General features: G+C 40.0%; 1 protein-coding gene and 1 long non-coding RNA gene across 9 annotated transcripts in view; one reads left to right on the top strand and one right to left on the bottom strand.

Moving 5' to 3' along the window:
* AUTS2 (activator of transcription and developmental regulator AUTS2) overlaps window positions 1-25,124 on the bottom strand; it is a 1,184,853-nt gene that overhangs the window by 711,128 nt on the left and 448,601 nt on the right.
* Window positions 16,012-23,352, top strand: LOC146404408 (uncharacterized). Its single transcript, XR_014840362.1, has 2 exons — window positions 16,012-21,547; window positions 21,604-23,352. It is a non-coding gene; the product is annotated as an uncharacterized LOC146404408 (long non-coding RNA).

The following is a 25,124-nucleotide window of genomic DNA, read 5'->3' as shown; positions in this document are numbered from 1 at the left end:
TGGGCTATGCAGGCTTAAACCAAGCCTGGCAACCAGGGAACAGAGAAGGGGAAAATCATCTCTGCCAGAAAGTGGCAGAGCTTAAGACAACAGCTGTGCATGGCTAAACATCAGGTGCACATATATACACAGGCACATTCTACCACCTGCAACAACGTGGTGAGGCCCAAGCCTCATTCTAGGCCGGCTCAGCCTTCTCTAGCCCACACTGATTTTGATTCTAGAAAAACAATACTACCAATGATCATCTATAACAAGAAACAGGTGGATGGCAGGAACCAGGGAGGGAAAGTATGAGAGAACAGAAGAGAAGAGACGTGAAATTAAAAAGGGGGAGAAGAAAGCAAGCAGCAAAACCCATTTGTAACCGTGAAATCATGTCCTCGCTTTTGTCAGTGTTCTCTCCCAATTCTGTAGGAGTTAAAGGCCGCCAAGTAATAGGGCCCGCAGAGTTTTCCCTTGGGTCTCAGCCAAGGCCAGTAACCCTGCTATTAGAGACCTGCCAAGCTTTGTCAATGCAATCTGCTGAATGCCTTGAGTGACAAGCGATCAATATTCTCCACTCTCATGGGTCATCACAGGTGACACAGGCCTAAGTAATAAAACAGCCCTGGCTGCCTCCTCTAACTTAAATGCTTCCCCAGCCACAATATTTCTTTTTTGTCTAAATGCCTCTAGCTAAATTTCTTGTAGATCGAACCATCTGATGGGGATAGAGATTCTGAGGAATTGCAATGTGTCTGAATTGATGCTAGCCAGTGAAAGCTCAGTAGACTGGAGAAATAGGTTCAAATAAATCGAAAATGACTAGCTACAGAGTTGTAATCTGCCAGCATCAGACCCTGTAGCAACAAGCCAATATGAAAAAAAGCATGCTGACAGCCAACCACCACCAAGTCACCTGCTGAAATGAGAACCCATTTTTTCCCCACTACTGTGTTGATGACAGGCACTTTCTCTGTAACGTCTCCGGTGGTGAGAGGGGGCAGAGGAAAGAGGCAGGGGTTCCTCATAATGTAGGAAACACTCTGCGTTATATGCAATCAATAACTATCATTGTTCCCTAGAAATGAGAAAGAGCCCACAAGGGTGGGTTTGGGGAAAGATATGAGGACATGCTGTCTTCGGGGACCACAGATCAGGCCCCAGCATCTCCTTCCTCCTCATTGGCACAACTGTACAGCAGGCTCCCTCCCTCCAGCCCTACAGAGAAGCAATCACAGACAAGCGGGAGGGGCAGGAAGTGAGGTCCTCATCTGCGTGGAGACCCCAGGAGCACTTCTAGTTAGGATTCCCAAATGGAATTAGATTCCTTAGGCAGTGGTTTCAGAGCAGATGACAGAAAGCTCAAGTCAATTGACAATTTAACCAGAACGGTGAATTCATCATAGACTATTATGTACAGAAAAGGCAAGGAAAGGTCTTCAGAGTTCTCTCTATCTGCCTCAGAGGACTACTAAACCTCAGCAATCCATACTATTTAAAAATTATTTCTTTTAACCTCACATTCTCAAGTGTTAAGGCATTTTTAAGGTACCTGGTGAACTCCTGTCCCATTTAAATACTTCCTGTTCTAACGTAAATAAATACATATAGCACTGGCACTTATTCAGTATCCCAGGAGTGTTACCAGACTGACTGCACAGGTACCTCCCACGTCCCCACACTCATCCTACTACCTGTACGCAAACACGGCTACAGGGAGTATCAGAACATCAGAAGAACAAAATCATACTCAAATTGCTGCCCCAAACCAAAGCTTCCAGGATCAGGTGCCCCTTTAGAAATAACAGGTCAGGTATTTACCCCGCATGGAGTAATACGATAAGAAAATGGAGAGGTTTGTAATTTATATTCTTGGTCATAGTGACCTGCTCTCATTTAACTTCCAACTGTATTTAAATTAGTCTTTATTTTTTTCTCCCTATAATAATTACAAAAATGATCTACATTCCAAATGCCATGCCAAATGCTTTCCTGTTGTAACAGGATGGTCCTCAATGATGCCTGAAAACTGGTACTGAACCAGCATATTCAATATTTTATTCCCTGACACTCATAATTTTAACAAAAAAAAAAAAAGACAAAACAACGCTTCTAAGCTCAAAACAAACAAGACAAAACAAAATGATGGCGCTCAAAAGAAGTTGACAGAAGACTCTCAAAGGGAAAAAAACAGCTGTGACTTTGATTTAAGATTATTGTACTCCACTGACAGAGGTAAGGACTTTAGTACATAGGAAGTAACTAATCCATAATAAGCAGTATCACTTGATAGATCTCAAAAAAAAAAAAAAAAAAAAAAGCCTAGAATGAAGAAGCCTAATGTTGGACAGGATTACTGGGATAGACATTTACTGGTAACAATTTAAGTCTGGAAAATAAAGATAAATAACAAAGAAAGAATCTGACCTAATTGATCCACTGCACGGCTAGATGTTCATGGTAGGACTGCAGTCCTAAAAGACCAAGTGATCAATACACGAATGTATGACTGCATCTGTGAGAGAGTCTTGAACTTTGCTTGCAACACCCTGGGACTCAATAACTCTCACAGACAGTAATTCCCAAGAAGGGGTTCTCACCATGTAACATAAAGGGCAGAGGCCCCGTTCTTTCCAAGCAGAGTCAGAGAGTTCTGCTCTGCGTATGACTCCCTAAACCCCTTTATGAGGCTGACTTCTGCCTCCTCAACCTCCACAGAGGTCAGGATTCTTGCCAATTGCTCCTTAATCACTTAGGGGCCTTGTTAGTCCTTGGGATCAGCTGGCCACATACTCAAAAGGGCAAAGTGACTTTACCTGTTCCCTAATGCTTTAGAAAAATAAGTAGAAGCATTAAGATGCAAGTTGACAGTGAAATGTCTTAGTGGGAAAGAGAAATTGCTGGAACAGGATGACTACATCAATCCTTCTGGATTACCAGTACTTATCGAAAGGTCTCAGACTGAGAAAGCATCCTTCTACAAAAAGCGCAGATGCCCAAGGCAAAACCAGCAATCACTTGGATTTCATTCTGACATGTTCGAGCATTTCTCTGTGGTTTGTTAAGAACTTTCGCTTTGGTAAAGAGCATGTCAACCAAAGAACTGACAGGAAGCTGAAGTAATTATATAAAGCACCAGGTTGATATGATTGCCTTCCTTTTGTTAAGCCACATTCGTCATTGCCTTTCTTTGGTTAGGCCACATTCATCTTTAAAATATACTGTCCCTTCACTCTGAAGATACAGAATGACGTCCAGAGAAGTCGACGACACTATGGCTGTAACATGTTAGAAGGAACAGAGAGGAATTTATGCAACATCCTTGCAAAATTATGCATGATTATAAAAATAACACATACGTTTTGTAGAAAATAAATCTACTTACGTTCTGACAATCTAAAGATCACCACTATAAGGAACAGGGTGCATTTTCTTCTACTTTTTGATTTATTCTTGTTCTTTCTCTTTTTCTGTATAAAATTCAAATAATTCTGTGTGTGCATGTATTTTAAATAAAATTCTAATAAATTAACATATTGTAAATATTTTTCTCTGTACTCTTGGAATATATCATTTAACCTCTGAAAAAATATTCCAAAATATAAAAATAACATAACCTGTGTATTGATTGGCATGATATAGGGTACTGAGATTGCATGACGTTTTTCTTCACATCCAATTTGCTATCTCAGGAAACTGTCCTAGACAAAGAATTAACAGATCAAAAGATGTTAACATTGTGTAGACTCTTAAAACATAAAAAGGCTTGTGTAAAAGCGACAGTTTCACTGTACTTTTTCCAGCAGTGACTAGTATCATTTCTACAAATATTGTCAATTTAATAAGTTTAAAAATGGCATCTCTTTGTTACTTTTAATTGCATTTCTTTACATATTACATGTACTACACTCTTAGATACTTAATTCCCATCTTTGGAGTTCCTGTTGTGGTGCAGCGGAAACGAATCCAACTAGTATCCGTGAAAATGCGGGTTTGATCCCCGGTCTTGCTCAGTGTGTTGGGGATCCTGCATTGCCATGAGCTGTGGTATAGGTTGCAGGTGTGGCTCAACTCCTGCATTCCTGTGGTTGTGGTGTAGGCGGCACCTCTGATTTGACCCCTAGCCTGTGAATTTCCATATGCTGCGAGTGTGGCCCTAAAAAACAATTAATAATAATAATAATTATTATTATATATTATTATAAATATATTATTATCATTATTATCCTCATTCCAAAGAAGACTCTCAGGGAAATAAGAAAGTGAGTTTCAAAAAGTTTAAGAAAAAATAAAAGAGACTTTGAGATTCTTAAAATTATCCCCTGGGTTAAGATCTGGAAAGTAAGGTTTTTAAATGAAACTTGAGAAATAGTTGGTAAGGGTGATTATTATACACAGACAAAAGACATCCAGTTTTTATTTCCTCCATCAAAGATAACCTCAAATATTTGTCTTCCCTTGAGAGAAATGAAAATCAAAACTCTTTTTACTGGGTAGAGAGAAAGGACTATTTATCTCCAAAATAAAACAGCATATGCTTTAAAATTATCTCTTTTTAAAATAACTTAATAAGTTAAAATTTCATAATTTATGATCAATCACTTGAGAAACTAGTCAAAAGTAACTTCAATTGCCTTATAAGTATGTGCTTCTGAAGTAAAAATTGCAACACATCCTACAAGTGATTCTGAACCATGATTTTACAAAATCACTTTGAAATTACGGCAAAATTATCTACATTTATTTTTTATTATTATGGCACCAACTATTCCTGCAGAATGCAAAGATCTGTCAGCAACATCACTGAAGCAATCAACTGAGCTTATAAGACTTAATTCTTTTTTAGTCAAAATATAATTCAGAAAAGGATCTGGCCAACAAAGTTTTTAGCCAAGACAACATTTTTTGCCTTGAGTTTTGCTAGACAAAAGATAGATGAGACCTTGCTTTCAGTTCATTTAATGTACTGGTTTGGCTGTTTAATTTTCTTTTTATCATGGGGGAGGCAAAGAAATAAAAAGTGAAATGCAATAATACATCACCAAAATGTGTCTGGTTGGTGTTGATAGGAAAGTCGGATGAAGGTGATGAGACAGTATAAGTTCCTCAAAGTTATTTGCTCAGGTGCTATATTAGGGCGCTGTTCACACACAAACATAAAGAGATGCCCAGGCATATACTTCAAATCTTTGTTCACTTTGCCATTCATTCATTTTCAATCATTTGTCTATTCATTCATTCACTCACTTATTCAATAATTAGTAAGTACCTACCATTGCTCTGGGCTTTAAGTATGAATAGAACAGACCCTAAGTTAAATCTTGGAGGAGAAAGAAATGTAACCCACTGATAAAGTAATATTTTCTACCTGAGGAGACAGGAACAGAGGATGAAGCAACTCACGATATTACCAGCTCAAGTTCACATGGTTTTGAAAGTCATATGGAGCTGTAAGGTTAGAATTGCTAGCTCTAAGGCAAAATTTCAAGAGGGGACATACATCCCCCAGGTTAAGACTCTTGAAAGAGTTTCACCATGCATTTTGGAGGTGTGACTTCCATCCGGATCAATCAAATATCACATTTACCCTTGGGTCTATATGACCAAATTACCCCTAAATTACAATCCTGAGTAAACACAATGACCCATGCACCAAACAGTTCCCCCTTGGAAGGCATTTGAATGAAGGAAATCTAGGCCTTGGCTCCCAGCAATGATAAACTCTCCAGCAAAGAGAAAATAGTATCAGTAGAGCGGTGTGCAGACAAGATAAACTACTTTCTTTTGTTCCAAGGCCTAAAAGCAGCCATTGTATACTATCTGCTGGCTGGATTTGTGTTGCTTCCATTGCTGTGTTAAAGGAGCTATTTCTGGAGCTGACCTCTGTATAAAAGCTGGGGTGAGCTGAGCTTTTCTGCCTATTAGAGTGAGCAGTAGAGCAAAGGGTAAACCTCTCTGAGTGGATGGGTCAGAGTACACAGACACTGATTCAGGTTTAGCTGACAGCGCCAGGGAAGGCATTTCTAATCTCCCCAGTTAGTACTAAATCAGCATGGTGTACACGAGCCCTTGACAGAGGACAGACAAATGGGACTCACTAAAAGGATAAAGAGCGGCCTGGTGAAGCACAGACGCTGAATACGATCCAAAGCTTTCATTTCTTAAGCTAAAAATGCTTTGCCGAAGCCACATCCATTCAGGACAAGTCTTGGCTCTTGGCTCTTCTGTAGTAAAATGACGCCTTCTAGTCTGATCCTGAGAAAACAGACGATGCCCATTCCAAGAATTTAGAACGCAGTAATTAAAAGGCATATTCTTGCCTCCCCCTCTATTTGCTGTTGCCTGGAGAAGAGAAAAGTCAAAGAAAAATTAGGCGGCTGCCACCCGAACCATTGTCGTTACCCAAGGCAGGGTAATTCATGGTTTGATTTTCTGCAGGCCCTCCTGACCATCCATCATGTCAAGCCACAGAACAGAAGAAATGCGACCAAGCAGGAACGTGAGCTCTTTTCTGAACCGTTCTCTTCAAGTTTACAAACACATCCAAAGAAGGGAAGGGAGGGCAGGCACACAACAACTCAAAGGGACACTGCCAAAGGGGTGCTGTTCGATAGCTGAGACTTTCCTAATCTCAGAGCACTTTTTGTTTGTACTGTCCTCATACTCTACAGAGTGTTATCTAAGAGTGTTCTCCACGAGATGCGAGGATCCCTGGTTTGCCCATGAGGAGACTGAGGCTAAGAGGCCCTAACTGACATGCCCAGGATTCACACAGCCAGAAAGTAGGAAAGCTGAGATCCTAACCTGGCTCAGGGTTAAGACTCCAGAACCTGGCTATTAATCACTCTGCTCTACAAACACAACCTCCTGTTAAGTGTGTAAATGGAATTTTTATATATAAAATCCCATCTAAATCCAGCAGAATAACTTGCTATTTTAAAGACACCTAGGGTGAACCATTTTGAAGGGGGGAGAAAAAAAAAACTCTGCAGCCAGGAAAAACATCCATCCCTTGGTTTGTTTACCTTGTAAATCCAAATGGTGGGTGACGGCATCTGCTGAAAACGAGGCGGATCTGCAAATGCCAAATGTGGTGTGCCTGCCAGTGTCCATCAAGCTGCAGGGGTGATGGGGGAAGGGGGAGAAGCCTTTACCTGTGCGGACGCTCACACACAAACAAGATGCAAAGTGCTCACTTTGTAGCTTACAACTCATACAAAGGATTCTTGGCTTCACATGGGAAGCAAGGAATCACAGATCTCCTTATCAGAGGGAAACCAAGAGTCTCCTACCCTCAGAAAAAGAAGATATGATCCCCACAGATGACCTAATAAGAAAGACTGAAAAGGTTGTCCTGGAAAGTAATATTGGCAGGAAGGGTTTAGGCCTGAGTCTTCCACCTCCCAGTACACAAGCCAGTTCCTCTTCAAACTCTACCTGCGGGGACTTCAACACCTGGCCTCGTATCCTAAAACAGCAGAGCAACTTATCACTTACAATAACACTGACGGGCAAGTCCAAACTGTATTAAATATGACAATGACCAGCTATTTCACAGATTCCAAGAGCTTAGGAACTTGTTTAAAATGAGAGATGGGCCCCAATTTAGACCTGTCAAAATGGCATAAATATCACTGTCGAATGATCAAACCACCTTAGGAAAAAAAAATTGGAACTTGTTAAAAAAAAAAAAAAAAACCAATGTGTATTGTGTATCGGGATAAATATGTCTTATTGCTATAGAAAGTACATAAAGTAACTGAATTTACAGAATGTTTTCAGAAAAAAAATATTTCAAATGAAAAGTAAAAACATTTTCTCTCTATAAAAGGAAATATAGTGAGAGAAATGAGGAAATAAATAACTCTTGAATTCTACCCACAGGCAGGTCCCAAGTACACAAAATAAATGGCTAATCCATTAGGAAGTTTCTTTTGTCAAACCATGATATTAAAGCATTAAGTATTCTATGTCCATATAGTACTTAGCAGAATATTACCTTAAGTATGTTTTATTTATGTTATAGTAATATCTTTTCAAACTGCTATTATTACAAAATACTACCCATAGTCCAGGGATAACACATTTTTTTTTTTTTGCAAATATAATGACCTATTTGCTTTACTTATTGGGTCATATAATACCCCATTCTTGATCTCCATCTTTAACAGGAAGCTTTGATTAACTTAATATTTTAATACATCTTACATGTGTTACTCCCTTCTCAAGAAAATTAAAATACTAACCTGTTTAAAATCAGAGGGAGAAAATGCCAGAATTAGGAATGAGGTTGTTTTGCTTTGGGGTTGGAGAACTATCTTTTATGAAATATGCACCTTCCACATATGTCAAGCACTCTGCAAGGTTCTTAACAGCTAAGATTTCATTTGAACACCACACCAGTACCCCAAATCAACGTCTTCCTCCTACACATAAGCACGATTCTATTATTTCCAATATCAAACTCCTCTCAGTACTGAGCCAGAATGAACTCTCGAGAGGTCACCTAGATTGACCATCTGCCTGTAATCAAGTGTTAGATCCAGATAAAAATTTTTAAGAGAACCTAAAGATCCATCTAACTCATTTTACAGATGATAAAAGTGAGGTATCGAGATGCCAAAGGGCAGGTATAGAGTCCCAAGATTTGTTCACAGAAGTTAGAGAGATGGAAATTCCAGGTTCCTATCGCTCAAGCTCTGCTCTCTTCACTAGATCAGAGGGCCCCCTGGATGCAAGGAGGAGGGAACACCTGCCTTAGGAGACTGGGGAATGCAGCAGAGTGAGCAAAGAAGAGGGAGGAAGGTAAGGCTTGGGGTGGTATGGCTTGAGCCCCCCTGATACCTTCTGGGAGATTACAGAATCTATATGTCCTGATGGCCTGGCAAAGTTCACAAAGATCAGAGTTTATAGTCAGAGAGGTTTCAGCAAATCTTTCCTGTGCTGCTTCTTGAACTCCTCTTTTTTCACATCTATAAAATAATATCACACTTCCTAGGGCTGAGATTACATGTGCTATTTTTGTAGAATACACATTACAAAGTAAGTGGTCAATAAACAGTAACTAGTAGGACAATCTGTCCCCTCTCTTTTGCAGCGAAAGCCACCACTTCCCACCACCTTAATCCCCAATGCCTTTACAGCAGCAGTTCTCACTTAAAACTGATTGCTGGGTCCCACTCACAGACTTGCTTAGGGTGGAGTCTGAGAAAGTGCATTCTAACAAGTTCCCAAGTGAAGCTGATGCTGCCATCCTTTTGCTTTGATAGTTTTCTCCTCTATGTTCAAAATCTCTCCTCTTTGGGAAGCATAGCTTCCTGCCCACTTAATTTCCCTTATATAACGTTCTTCTTTCCATCTAGCAATTCTCTGCCTAAGTAAAATTTCAGACTGTTTGCTCAAATGCAAGAAAGGAAGCACAGCAAAAGGAACTTGCACAAAAACATTTTTGTGGTATAGAGCCCCTAGTTCAATACAATTCAACCTGTGGACCCTAAATGTCAAAACATATGGTTGTATGTCCTGTGGAGTTTTATGTGAAAAACAATCTTGACTATCAGAACTAAAGACACAGCACTGAAAGGTTTCTCTTTCCCATTTTAGTAAGATCTCATTAACTTGGACAAATGATAGGAAAGGTTAGCCTAAACTGGTGAACTATTATGATGATAAAGTACTGATTAATAAATGTCATTTGATAACTTTTAAGTCAATCATCTTGACCTAAGCAACATCAAATGAAGGCTTAACTAGCTGCTTAAATAAGTAATACTACTCATCACTTACCACCTCAAAAATCTGCCATGGCTCTCATGGCCTCACTAAGGAAATCCATCTTCTGTAGCCCATCATTCAAGGAATTAAAAGCATACCATCCACAATGTCCCTAACACTTAACTGTGTACTCAGGCAGAAAGGGAAACTTCACAGCAGAATGTACCTGCTCCAATCTATGTGTCTAAACCAGTGCACCCCACATGGTTCTACTCAGATGCCGTCTCTTTCAAACAGCATTACCACACTCCCAGTTCCCAAATTACTCCCGCAATAACTCTTATATTGATAAATCTGAAATTAAGAAGAGTGAAGATCTCCACACAGAAACCTGGACATGGATATTCATAGCAGCTCTATTCATAACTGCCCCAAATTGGAAGAAATCCGTATGTCCAGGTGAATGGATAAATAAAATTGAGGTACATCCAGACAAGGAAATTATTCATTGCCAAAAAGAATGTGCTATCAGACCATAAAAACACATGGATGAAACTTGAATGCATCATTATTAGGTGAAAGAAGTCAAACTGAAAATGGTACATACCACATAATGCCAACTATGTGACCTTCTGGAAAAGGCTAAACTGAGGAGACAGTAAATAGACCAGGAGCTGACAGGGATTGGGAAGAGGATGGGGGTGTGAACAGGCAGAGTACAGAGGACTTTAGGGGCAGGGGAACTACTCTGTATGATACAACAATGACAGACTCATGTCATCCAATATTTTTCAAAAGCCACAGAATGTATAATACCAAGAGTGGGCCCTAATGTAAACTATGGCCTTTGAGTGATGACAAAGTGTCAATGCCGATATGATGACTGTAATAAATGGACAGCCTAGTGGGGGATATTTAGTCCTGTAAGCTGCGCATGTGTGGAGGAGAGGGGTATGTCGAAACTTTCTGCGCTCTCTGCTCAATTTTGCTGTGAAGCTAAAACTGCTCTAAAAATTAAAGTCTGCCAAAAATAATGTATATACACAATCTTTTACATACAAGTGCTATCTATCTTTGCATCTATCTCTGAGTTGTTTTTCTGATTTCATCCAGACCAGTCTCTAATACACAAGGAAAACCAGTTTACAGAGGATTCACTTATTAAGGGAAGACATAAAGATCAGTAAGAAGTAAAACACTGGATTCCAATGGATTCGAAAAGACAAAACCAGCATGAAGTATGTTTCTTCCTAAAGGAAAAATTACAAATATTTCTTTCTCTTGTTTCGAATGTCTTTATAGGATTATAAGAATTTTTAAAGCTTCTTTCCAGTCATCGTAGAAATTGACTGCAAATGCCTCCTGGAGTTTGAATAATGCTATTTGGGGGACGGGGATGGAGAGGCATGGAAATCTATTTTGTTTTAATACTTTCCAGGAAAATTTACCTCAGAATCAAGTTACTATTTTGTTTAATGAGACCTCAATGCTACTCTAGTGATAGAAGGAGGTCACGGATGGTTTTGTAAGACTCCAGACATGGTAGCGTGTAGGGGACAAAGCCAGAATGGCCCCTGAGCACAGCTGGTTCCATCAGACATTTAAGTAAGCATCCAGCTTGGCTTCATTACTGGGTTTTTTGAATATATCTCTCAAATCACGGGGTTAAAAAAAAAAATCATACTGTACTGAATGGCTTACATTAGTTTCATTAATGTCTGAATTTCAGCAAAATCTTTCATCTGGGAATTATTCCAAAATATAGGCGGTTCTGCCACTAATGGAAGCCATTCCAACGGAACATGTGTTTCCTTAGATTTATTCCCATGACTAAAGGTCTTTTCAATGTCCTCTTATTTATTTTGATAGACACAGCCATATCACTCCTTCGACAACAGAACCCCTGAAGTTGTGTTAACTCTTTGGATGGTAGAGAAACTTAGAGGCAAAAGGCTACCAACAACAATAAGACGGTGGTAATACTTTGAGCACTTAGCATATACCAAGCACTGTATAAACTCCTTACATACATTTTCTCCTAAGGACACTTTCCATCTTATGCTAGCAGATGCATTTCATTATATGGCACAGGAGAACAAAGGGCTTGGGGACCCTGGAGAGCTTTTAAAAGAGAAGCAGAAAACAGAGCCTACCATTTGGAGGGTGGATTTTGTGTTTCAGCCTCCCATCATTTTTTTAAATTGTTACTTTCCCAATACAATTTTTTTTCTACTGTACAGCATGGTGACCCAGCTTCTTATCTTTACAATGGGAATGAAAATACTTATCCCTCATGAGCTTTTTTTTTGTCTTTTTGCCTTTTTTTGAGAACCACTCCTGCGGCATATGGAGGTTCCCAGGCTAGGGGTCGAATCGGAGCTATAGCCGCCAGCCTGCACCAGAGCCACAGCAATGCAGGATCCAAGCCGCGTCTGCAACCTACACCACAGCTCACAGCAACGCCGGATCCTTAACCCACTGAATAAGGCCAGAGATCAAACCTGCAACCTCATGGTTCCCAGTGGGATTCGTTAACCACTGCGCCATGACAGGAACTCCTCATGAGCTATTTTTTGAGAAAATATATGAGATAATATGGGTAGAGTACCTGAAATTATAACCATCCTCCAGTGGACTGATCCTCTGGTATTTTTAAGACACTTAAGGACAGAATCTAAAACTTCTAGAGACTTTACAAGAGTCCCCAATCCTGCTTTTAAAAAGCTTCCTTTACCCCCTCCTCTACATGCTCAGGGCCTTAATGCAGAATGCAGGAATGCTCTGCCTAGCTCTAGTAATAGCTAACGAACCTAGTCCCCTGCCTGCCAAATTTCTACCTCACATCAATATTTTCCCAAATATTCACATGCAAAACAGTATTCATTGAGCACCTAGTACCTCCCAGCTGTGTCCTGGGCACTGAGGTTACAGCACACAAGAAGGGAGAGAAAATCTTTACTTTCCAATAGAGGAGAGACACTGGGAAATATATAAACAAGGGCAGAAGTGCAACTGCTATAAAGGCAGTAAACGGGGTGAAGGTGATGAAGGAGAAACGCTGGGACACACCCTCAGAATGATATCTGAGGGCTGAAATATATCAAGTTGTGCAAAGAACCGTCTCAGGCTAGAAGAATAACAATTGCAAAGACTCTTAAGATGGGAACAGGCTTGGCACTTCTGAGTAACAGATTCTGTCAATACCCACCTTAAAAACTTTCATGACCCGTGGTGTGAAAACCCATTTAAGCTCTTGGAGACAAAAAACTGCTTTTCTGTCTAGTGCAGTTAGATGACTGACCATAGCTTCTATCTGGGAACTGGAAAAGCGAAAGGTCTCCAGCACATGGTAACCTATGATGTCCAGCCTTCTCAGGATAACAGTGTATAATGGTATAGCAAAACAGGACTCTTACAAATGGATAGTCATTACCACTGAAGTTATCTGAGACTTAAAATACAGAATAAAAAATAAATAAAGTCATAATTCTGAATGGGCAAAATATTTAACTTAAAAGTGGGTGTGTCTACATAACCTTGGTGGCACTTTTTAAAAAATTTTTTTAATTTTTATTTATTTATTTATTTATTGGTCTTTTTGCCTTTTCTGGGGCCAATCCCGCAGCATATGGAGGTTCCCAGGCTAGGGGTCTAATCAGAGCTGTAGCCACCAGCCTACGCCACAACCACAGCAACGTGGCATCCGAGCCAAGTCTGCAACCCACACCACAGCTCACGGCAATGCCGGATCCTTAACCCACTGAGCAAGGCCAGGGATCAAACCCACAACCTCATGGCTCCTAGTCGGATTTGTTAATCACAGTGCCATGATGGGAACTCCAGCACTTTTTTTTTTTAATGGCCACACCTGCCACAAATGGAAGTTCCCAGGCCACCAGGGATTTAATCAGACCAGAAGCGGTGACCTGAGGCAAAGGTGCATCTTAAGTCAACTTCATCAGGCTGGGGATCCAATCCTCGCCTCCTCCATGACTAGCTGCTACAGAGTCATCACCTACTGCACCACAGTGAGAACTCCTTGGTGGTACTTTTATGTGAATTAAGAGGAAGGAAAGGGGCAGAGCAAAGGGCCTAAAGGTAGAAAGAAACAAGTGGCATTGCCATTTAAAAGAAAGGGAATAAACTGTATTAGAGAAGGAAGAGGAGCAGGGGAGAGCGAGAGGAAGAAGGGCAGGGCAGGAGGAAAGGGAGGTGGAAACAGGGGAGGAGGAAGAGGGAGAGAGGAGAGGGGGAGGAGAGGAGGATCAAATTAGTGAGATTAGAACTCAAGAAGGTTCAAGACGGAGGAAAACGTGGAGAGGCTATTTACCCCCCTGCTTAGAGGTAAGGACAGAGAAACTTATAGTCTTCCAGGGATTTGATTACAATTAGCCCAGCTTCGGCTTATAATTGTTTTAACATGACTGATTTTGATACCCTCTGTGCAAGATTTTGGAATTAATTACCAAAGGAAATTTTTTGTGTATCATGAAAAAGAAGCCGTGATCTCAGGACTCAGCGTGAGTTCACCAAATATATCTTGTCAGAAAAATCTTGTTTGTTTTTAAAATGTAAGCAGTGTATCAGCATCTTGTGGTGAACACTGCATATCTGGCAATGTCCCATCTGGACCACATCCATGCAGAAGGAAGGAGAACATGGTCGGCAAGTCTAACTGGGTGAAAGATCAAAATCAATTATGCAGATTAATGGGGTTATTGTCAGCCTAACAGCAGCACAGACAGGTAGGCGAGAACCTGGAAGAAGAGAAGTGATGGGGAAGGAAAACCACAGGGAAAGGAGGAGGACAGCGTGGGAAAGAAAATATGGAAGGTGCCAAGTAAAGAGATGAGAATTTTTGAACAAAAAATTGAAATGCCAACTTAAAAAGGGGGAGGGGGGAGTGGAACAACATGTGAAGTGTCTGTGTTATCCAAACGGAAGAAAACGAGCCACATGTGACTATACGAATTTAAATTCATGAAAAGAAAATGTAATTCAAAATTCAGTTGCTTCGTCACACAGGCCACATACCCACTGTGTATGTGGCTGATGGCTACTGAACTGATTATCACAGATACAGGACACTAATATCATTACAGAAATTTCTACTGGACAGAGCAAAGGGGATAAAGAAGAGTTTTCTTCTGGATTCCATGAGTGCCATAGCTTCTTATGCACCATGAAAGCTTATTCGCACTGTCTTTCACTGGAAGCTGGGAACACAAGTACAGTCACATCACAAAAACATACATGATTCCTATTTTGCTAATTTGGTGCCCTTTTGATTATTCAAAAGCACCCCAAATGGTGGCTGCCAAAGTGGAGGTCAGTTGTGGCTACACAAAGAACATACTGAAGTCACGAACACCAATGAAGATGCCCTCTGTGCATTTAGATTTTACAGCTCATTATGATTCACTTTGGTGCCTGGGGGTGGGGGAGGATGGTTATAAGGAAAAGCTTTTAATTTAGCTAGAAAATTCTTTTAATTACAGCTAACAGAAGGGTCTGGTATGAGCTTCAGGCCAGAAGGTAGAACCTTTGGAAAAGAGGGTCCTTTCAGAGAAAGGACTGGCTCTCCTACCTCAACCCAGAGGGCTGGAATATGACCTCGAATAGCATTGAAACAAGGTAAAGAAATGTGGACATGCCTAGTTTTAAAAAAGGTATCTTGGTGTAATTTACTGTCATCTGTAATTTTTCTGATTTTATATTATGAAATATTTATTGATTTGTGTCCCTAATTGAACTATAATCTTCTAGAAGGCAGAGATTCCTATATCCCTTCAAGCAAATAGCGGCATATTGCTGAGCACAGAGCAAGTGAGCCATTGATATAGGCGTGCTAGAAAACTCTCGGTCTCGGTATTCTAGGCTATTTACTTATCTCAAATTCATTTGTCTTGACTATCTTTTTGAGTATCAGCTCATACAAAAAGCATGCAGGACTTGGAAAGACATTGTAGACTCTAAATCTGGCTGTGACTCTCATCATTCATACGTCTGCCTAAGACCTTTGGATTCACAGTACGGAAGCCACTGGGGGATCTCTGAGGAAGCGGTTTGGACAGAACTGTGCTAAAAGAAACCAGTTTGCAGAAAGCCTTTAGATGAGGGCTGCAGTCCAAGTCTCTCAGAATCTATCCACATACTCCTGTACTTCTCGAGTCCTGAACTCAAGGCTTTCACCTCCACTCCTGTTTGAGACCACATGTTGAGGCTCAGACCCTGGGAACTAAGAAGCATGAAGAAATCACTGGAAGGAGAAAAACCAGGTTCCCCCCCACCTTTTTCTTTTAAATCTTCTGCTTTTTTTTTTTTTTTTTTGTCCTTTAGGGCCACACCCTTGGCACATGGATGTTCCCAGGCTAGGGGTCAAATGGGAGCTGTAGCTGCCGGCCTACATCACAGCAACGGCAACATGGGATCTGAGCTACATCTGTGACCTAGAACAGCTCACGGCAAGGCCACATCCCCAACCCACTGAGCGAGGCCAGGGATCGAACCTGTGTCTTCATGGATGCTAGTCAGATTCGTTTCCGGTGAGCCACAATGGGAACTCCATTCTTCTGCTTTAAGAATTGGTAATTATTTTATTTGGGTTACTTCAAATAAGTTAACTCATGTTTAGTCAGGTAATGGTCATGAGATTAGGTCAAAATGTGAAGTCCTAAATGTATGTTTTCTCCTAATCTGATGCTATTATAGATCCCGTTTCAATTTAAAAGAGCATTTCCTACCTACTCTACAGATAATTCTTCGTTCCATTTCTATATCAAAATGAATCTCTATAGGATCTTTTTATAGAACATAATACCCACATTTATCCATGTATGTCAGAAAAAGAAAAATAAGAAAGTTTATCAAATAGCCTAAGTTACTTAGTATGCCTTCTCCCTCCTCCAATTTAAGGAATTATTCTTTTTTCCAAGGAAGTAACCTCAACATTTAGATTGTTTAATGTCACTACCGCATTTTATAAAATAAATTCAGTTTTTATGAAAGGGGAATATAAAGGGAATAAAAGAAAAACAATGTATTACACAATATTGTATCTGACAATAGGCAGTATCATACAATAAAAACGACATGACTTTTGGAGATACACAAGATTCAGTTCAAATCCCAACTCTGCCATTAACCAGCTTTATGACTACGGCTAGAACTGGCCTAGATGGAGACTTCGTACAAATTAGAAAGAAGTGTCTCCTCTGGGCAGTCATACCCCGTACGGTGCTCCCCCAGCTTCATGCCCTCACGCAGGGAACAATTTGTACAACTGTATGGGGTAACCCTGTATATATGTGACTTTGGAAAAACGTTTCTAAGCTTCGGTCACCTCATCTAGAAATGAATCCAACACCATCTGCACCTCATTGGTCTGGAGGGAGGATTAAACAGGAAAAAGAGATAAAGCACCCAGCATGGAGCCTGGAGAATGAGGACCAACAACCTAGGAAACATGCGTTGTCAGGGCCATGCTTCCTCTGGCCAGTCATCTCTATGGTCAATATCCCTGGTACTTCCTTTTAAGAATGGATTAGACCCTGCCATTGAAAGTAGCTAATGTGTTCCAGGATTAGGCACTGCCCAGGAGCTCTTAACAGAAGCTAGATGTTTACCTAGCACTTGGGTATTAAAGCTCACTCTCTGTATGACCCACTGCACTGGACAGTACTAATCATTTAACCTCTATCTTCTCATTCCACTTCTTTCTAAATTGACTGATTGTTGTAACCAAATATTATAGTATACTACAGAAGTGTAGGATACTAGTTTTAAATTTCACTTTATAAATTCCATCTGGGAAAGCTTTTAAATCCACCCAATGACTGTAGTGGATAAATAGAAATCTTACCCACATAAACCCCAAACTTAACCACTCCCATGATGTTCAGTCATTTTTACTCTGGGAACAAATCTGAATTCTTTTTTCCTAAATTAAAAACTCATTTAAAGAAAAGTAGTATTAAACTACTCTATAAACATAATAAACCACACTTAAGTCTTGGTTGCAATAAATATCTCCTGCCTACAGCTATTAGATTCCATGAGCGAATTTTTAAGTTTGCCAACAAAACAGAATATTTTACTCTATGATTTGCTTTCTATGGCTTGATGTTCCCTTATTTTTCTTTCTAATACTTGGTGGAGGTGGGGGTCTGTCCAGAAACGTGTAATAGATTTATTTAAGAGACAAGAGCACCATCGAAGATCACTATTTCACCACTGTGAGGTCAGTTTTGGCCTTAGGACAATAATATCCAATGGTGGCACCTTTGCCTCTCTCATTTCCTTAGTGGCTGATTAAGGCTGTGAAAATCAGTCTGAATAATGAGCTAATTGCCTAGCAAGAGTTAAAGATTTGGGGCAGGTATTTTACTCTAAGGCCTGGCCAGCTTTTCAAAATGAGTCCTGGTATATATTTGCTCACCTAAAGAACCCACCGGGGGTTGGGGAAGGAGCTTGTTTTCATTTTATGAATAGCCACTTACATTAGTCATTCAAAGTAGGTAATGCAGCTAAAAAGGATCTAAAGCAGCACAGAGAAGGAGTTCCCGTTGTGGCTTGGCATTAACGAATCTGGCTAGTATCCATGAGGATGCAGGTTTGATCCTTGACTCTGCTCAGTGGGTTAAGGATCTGGCGATGCCTTGATATATGGTGTAGGTCATAGATGCAGCTCAGATTCCTTGTGGCTGAGGCTGTGGCACAGGCTGGCAGCTGCAGCTCCGATGTGACCCCTAGCTTGGAACTATGAAAATTCATCTCTTACACTTAAAAACCCTGATGATTATTCATCCAAGCCTACTTTAAAATTCTATAAAAATAGTTCCATCTACAAAAAATCTTTAATTTGGTCATTCCTCTAGCCCTAAGTTTCTCATTTCAGTAAGATAGTAAACTAAAATTATCTTCATGTACTTTTAAAGTTTCAGGCAATTTGAAATGTAAAAATACAATGAAAAGAACTGAGCAAGTGGTAGTTTATATTAATGTGACTTTTCCAAGAGGTAACTTGATAATACAGAGGTTTTTTTTTTAAAAGATATATATTATTTTTCATCAAAAATATCCCCCAAAAAGATTTTTAAAAAGACAAGACTACTAGATTGTTCATCAAAGTGTGATTATTTCAGTGAAAAATCTGGAACAATCTAGCAATCTAATAGCTAGGAACTGGTTAAATAAACTATGTGAGGAAGTGTTAGTCTATTACTATCTTGCCATTTAACAAATGACTATTATTGATATTTAAAGACACACAAGATAGTAAGTTACAAAAACCATCAAGAACAATATGCACAGATTGATCCTTTTTAACTTACTTTTGTCACACTCTTGAAATGACTTGAAAGATTTAAACCAAGATATCACTGGGGGGTAGAACTTGGGATATTTTAGGTTTTCTCCTTTTCATCTTTTCTCATGGTTTATTATGCTTAGGGGGGTGGTTACTATTACTTTTCTTTACAATAAAGGAATATACATTGATTTTTCAATAAGAAAAATGGTTTTGATAAATAATTTAGATTCATCTTATTCCTGATTACATTTGAATTTTGTAAGATCATTGCACGTTTAAGATATAATATACTTCTAAACACATCCAAAATCACTAAAGTAACACCTATGGCTCACAAACAAATGAACTAATTCAATAAAAAATTCCCTGAGCACCCAGTTGCTAAGTGTTCTTCCATCTGGGGATGTAAAGGTATTTCTCTATATTTTAGGAGTTCACAGTCTATATAAAGAATGAGAGAAAGGCAAGCAATAATTACTGTACATTGAGAGATAAGTGCTAATGAAAAGAATATGTACAAAATTTCATGGGCTCAAGGATGGAGATACTATCTGGACTCTGAGGAAGAGAAGGGGTTCAGGCGGCAGGTATTAACCAAAGATACAGAGCTTGTTAGGAGCAAAAAGAGAGGTAAAACCTCACAGACACAGGAAACACTATGTATGATATAGTGAAGATAGAGAACATGAGAAGTGATGAGGCCAGTAAACTGCTACAGATACGGAAATGCTCCTTGCTTGGGAGAGGAGAGTGGAACACTTATAGAGGAGGCTAAAAAAAAAAAAAAATAGAGAAACTATAAAAAGCCTTGTAAGGTATACTTAGATGTCTGGAAACATTCTGGAAGCACAGAGGAGAAGCAGATAATTTTATATCACCAATAAGACAAGAATCATTGTATCTAGACCATGACTCCCTAAGTTACATGCCTCTAGCCCAGATACTCTCTCCTGCAGCCCTGCCACTCGATCCATATTCCCAACTGTGCATCTAATGGTTTATCTGCCATATGCTCCATGAAGTCCCGTATCTCCCTCAAACTTGACATCCCACTTCAAACATTTTATCAAGCCAGAACCATCATCATTCTTCCTTCTCTGCCTTCAGGTCTCCACATTAAAAAAGTGAAAGAATGTGCCTTAAAATCTTTCAAATCTCTCACTCCTCAATTGAGCACCTAATCTTTAGTTCAAGCATCTCGCTATATCCCAGTCAGATATTTCAGACAGTCTCTTACATGATCCCCGTGCCACTCTACCATCAACACCACAATGCTGTTGCTATGAGTGATCTCACCAGATAACAAAAACGATACTCCAGCCCCTGGTTTCAAAAACCTCTGAGGGCTCCCAAGTGCCTATCACTTAAAATGTAAAGGCAAACTCTGCCTCCTCGGGAGGCTTTCTTCAGCTTTCTTAATTTATTAACAGTTTATAGAAGAGGGTTTCTTAATATGTTAACACTTGGTTCAGATCTATGTGAAAGCCACCTCCTAAGGTCAAAGCAGCAGGATACAAATATGTGACAATAACACAAGCAAGCTTCTCTGCAACAGCACCAACTATACTAAAAGGTGTATCCTTTAGTACATGTCCCCTATGAACTCTGTGATGGACACAACACACACAACACACACACACACACACACACACACACACACACACACAATATAGTAGCAATACTGGCTGGTATAAGACTTTTGACAAGTTTCCTCTTAAAGACCATCCTCCACCCTAAAAAGACTTTTCCAGAGGTAAATCTCATCTGTACATTCCATCACAAACATTAACTCCACCATGACAATTTCCTGGCACCCAGATCACCCATAAACTGTCTATTAACATAAGACACTTGTTCTTCAGTGCTGTCTAGAGTCTTAACCAGACCACAAGTTTTAAATAGCAAAAATAAAAACCCTCTGACTCAGGCTGTTTAGCCCCATTAAAGAATACATTGAAATGACACATTAAACTTGATAAGCGTGCATAGGCAGTGCCCTAAAATTCAAACAGTTCTAGGACAATATGGAACAGTTACTGGCTAGTACAGGTTTATGAGGTTCTCAACTCTTTATCAGAAAACAATAAAGACAGCATCGAAAACCTCAAAATTGCTGACCAATATACTTTATGACAGGGAAATACGCTAAAAAGTTACCGTAGTACTGAATTTTTATCAGGAAGGGAAGTCATTTAATCTGTGATTACCCCAAGTTTCTTTTTTAGGATGTTTTAATTATATGTCCCAATAAACGAGCTCCCCCTTTTGTTCATTTACGTCTGTATTTTCAAGTATTGCTGCTTCTGGGTTTTAAAAAATATATCAGACTGAATACTGAAAGCCAGTATCTTCCATTTGCTTGAGAATAGAGCTTAAGCTTAAACAATCTACCAAAGCTGTACATTTTTTGACAATAAGATATCATCACTATAATAGTTAACACTTATACGGTGCCCATGTAATATGTGTAAGTTCCAAGGTAAGTTTTCTATTTTGTCTTAATATACAGTTTTCTATTAATATTTGTCTTAATATACAGTTTTCTATTTTGTCTTAATATACAGTTTTCTATTAATATTTGTCTTAATATACAGTTTTCTATTTTGTCTTAAATACTATGGGACAAAGTATTTCCATTTTACAAATGGGACACTCTAGGCACTGAGAGGCTACATAACTTGCTTCAGATCACACAGACTACAAGCAGCCAAGCAGGGATTCCAACCTAGAGTCCACTCTCTCAGCCTCTACATCCTACTAGATGAGAGCTTTTCTGTTAACATACTGAAAGGGGGCGGGGGGGAGGGAGATGTTGACAGATAAAAAGGAATATTTCAGCCTAGGGCATTCTAGTCAGCATGTCCTCATAAATATTTAGGTTACATTACGGATAAATAATCTGTCCAATTTCATTCATATTTTGTCACTCAATTTTGAGTATTAATGTATAATCAAAATGCATAGCATTTTCTACTAAATGTACAATATTGAAAGCTTTAGTGAATATATTGGGTCTGTAAACCACCCCCCCACACACAGACACCCACTGGACAACATAACTTGGAAACAGCAATGACCAATAATAATGTGTCATAAATGCATGTCATATCTATAATTTTAAGGTTTGTTTTTTTTGGGGGGGGAGAGTCCTTTTAAGGGCTGCCCCCATGACATATGGAAGTTCCCAGGCTAGGGGTCGAATCTGAGCTGCAACCACCAGCCTAGGCCACAGCCACAATAATGCCAGATCTGAGCTGCATTTGTGACCTACACTGCAGCTCATGACAACGCTGAATCCTTCAACCCACTGATCGAGGCTAGGAATCAAACCTGCAGCCTCATGGACACTAATAGGATTCTTAACCCACTGAGCCACAATGAGAACTCCTAAGTTTTTTTTAGTAGACATTCTTAAAATTATAAAAAGAAAATAGGTAAGATTCATTTTAATGATATCATTTACTTAATGTATCAAAAGTATTATTTCAAATTGTACTCTATAACTTATTAGAGTGATACTGTAAGTTCTTGTTTCCACACTCCAACTCCAAAGGGCAGCGTGTATTTTATATCCACAGCACATCTCAGTGAAGGCTAGTCCTTGCTCCTATGCTCAACAGCCACATGGAGCCAGTGGCTACAGAGGAGAACAGCACAGTTCTAGAGCATATATCCAATTTTGTAGTTAAAGTAAATAAAGACGCCTCTTTCCACATACTTCCTTCATAAACGATTTCCCATGATTGATTATCTTCTTTAAACTAAAAAGAAAAAGAACACACCTATGTAATACTTTCCAGGTTCTATGATGACCAAACATGAGCTACAAACTGAAATGCACTCCAGACAGTCCGTAGTTCTAATGTGGGTTCAAGAACACGCTCCTCAGCTCCAGCCTCACCACCGCCTTCTAACTGTTCTGTGGGGCCAAAAAACAGGAGGCCTGAATAAAGAACTGAGAAGTAAAGATACGTAGTTACTTTTCGAAAAACATGCTGTAGGTTAAGTCTTTTCATTTCCAAAGCATAACACTTGTCTCTGTGCAGTCACCTACATGGAATGTGGTTGAATCTTGTCATTTCAATCTGACATTTTCTTCAGTTCAAAGTTGATTTCACCCTAAATTCCCAGTCTGGATTTTCTCTGTCAGCAGTCAATCTGACTCTGTCAACATTAGATCTGTGGGAGAGAGCAGGGTGTGGAGAGGCTGGGAGCAGGGAGCAGGGTGTCTTATGGATAGCAATGCTCTTTTTTTTTTTTTTTACCATTTATGCTTCATTTATTCAACAATTAAGCACATGTTAACGCTACCACCCTATAATCTGGAAAATGTGAAAAATGAACTTGAGCCAAAGGTTCCTCCCTATCCTATCTAAGGGTAGGGATAACATCTAGTAAAAACAGAATTGTACTCTCCCTGCAACCTGTGCACCAGCCCAACAACCCACCCCCCCCCCACAAAAAAGGCAGAGGGTGGAGGGAGGGAGAATGTCAAAACAAAAAAAGCCTGTGCTAGAAAATTTACAAGGATAAAGAACAAACATCCTCTTTGGGAATTACTCTAGGCTACGTAGCAAAAGAATTATAGCACGTAAACTGAGGTTACATAAACACTCTAATAAAATCCAGGGCTTGATTTATAGAAGCAGCCTGTCTCGTGCTTGATTCCACAGAGGACCCAGGCCTGGAAAACAGCAGAGCAGCTCACCACTCTCCAATAGCAGGAAGAAAGGGTTTGATAAGAGCTGCTATGCTTTCCTGTGTGTGTGTGTGTGTGTGTGTGTGTGTGTGTGTGTGTGTGTGTGTGTGTGTGTGTGTGTGCGTGTACCACAGATTAATCCTTCTCTTTTTAATGACAGGAAGTAATATCTCCTACGTTCACCCACTGATCAGTCTATAGAAGGCTGTCCACTGCCAACCCCAAGCACCAATTCCCATCACCACCATGAGAATAAAATGCAAGGGGAGAGCAGTTAGGACCAAGGCACAGGTGTTCAGAAAATGGCATGGTTTAAATGTGCTTCAAAATTTGCAAGTAAAACAGTGAGACGGAACTAATCTAAATTCTAGAACAATGAGCTGATTGAAAATAAACCAAGTACCTCTCACCCACCGTCAGACACAGAGAAAGAACTATTACAATGAGATCAGCTGGATATGTGCAGGCTGACGTGTATGGAGACCCCAGTGATAATCAGGCACAGCTCTGTTTGTCAAACTAGCTCGAACAGGTTAATTCAAGGAGTTCAAGAACGTTTAGGCCATTCTTTTTGCAAACCCGCTTCCACTTCCCCACAACCACCCCCACAAAAGCCCTTGCCTCTGTCTAGGGAGTAGCAGTCCCTTCTTAAGGCAGGTGTTGCTCCGCCTCTGCTGAGAGCCGCTTTGTTGAGGTGCCTCATCAGCACTCGTTTATCACCAGTTTCCTACACATTGCCCCTCATACAAGACATTGGCAAATGGAGGAGCAGCCTTGTTGAAAAAGGTACCATAGTTATGTTCACTGTGTCTGAAGGAAAGGCAAGGGGAGAAGAAAGTTAAAGAAAGGACAAAAGTAAGCATCACAAGAGACTGGCCTGCCATACATGATCCTGGCATTTTTAGGAGATAAAGCTAATTCTACCTTTCAGGAAAGATGTTTTATTTTTATCAGCAGCCAAGAAGGGGGCCTGGCTATGAACCTGCCTCAGACCTGTCTGTCACCAGAGGTATGATCATTTCTTCCTAAACTGGACTTGAGAATAAAAAGACAAGTCAGAAAAATTGTATTAAACTTCATTTTCTTTCTTTTTTTTTTTGGTCTTTTTTTGCCTTTTTAAGGCCATACCCGCAGCATATGGAGGTTCCCAGACTAGGGGTTGAATCGGAGCTACAGTGGCCGGCCTACACAGCACAGCCACGGCAACGCCAGATCTGAGTTGCGTCTGCAACCTACACCACAGCTCCCGGCAACGCTGGATCCTTAACCCCCTGAACGAGGCCAGGGATCGAACCTGCAACCTCGTGGTTCCTAGTCGGATTCATTCCTGCTATGCCACAACGGGAACTCCTTAAACTTCATTTTCTTAATTTAATCTGATGAATCTAAAATTCAGTAGACTATCAGGAACCATTT

The sequence above is a fragment of the Sus scrofa genome, chromosome 3 (genome assembly GCF_054392235.1).
Source record: "Sus scrofa isolate SSC_HxYL_T2T_F1_AM1 chromosome 3, Sscrofa_HxYL_maternal_Yorkshire_Landrace_v2.0, whole genome shotgun sequence".
NCBI lineage: Eukaryota > Metazoa > Chordata > Mammalia > Artiodactyla > Suidae > Sus > Sus scrofa.
This window is presented reverse-complemented; position numbering and strand designations above follow the sequence as displayed.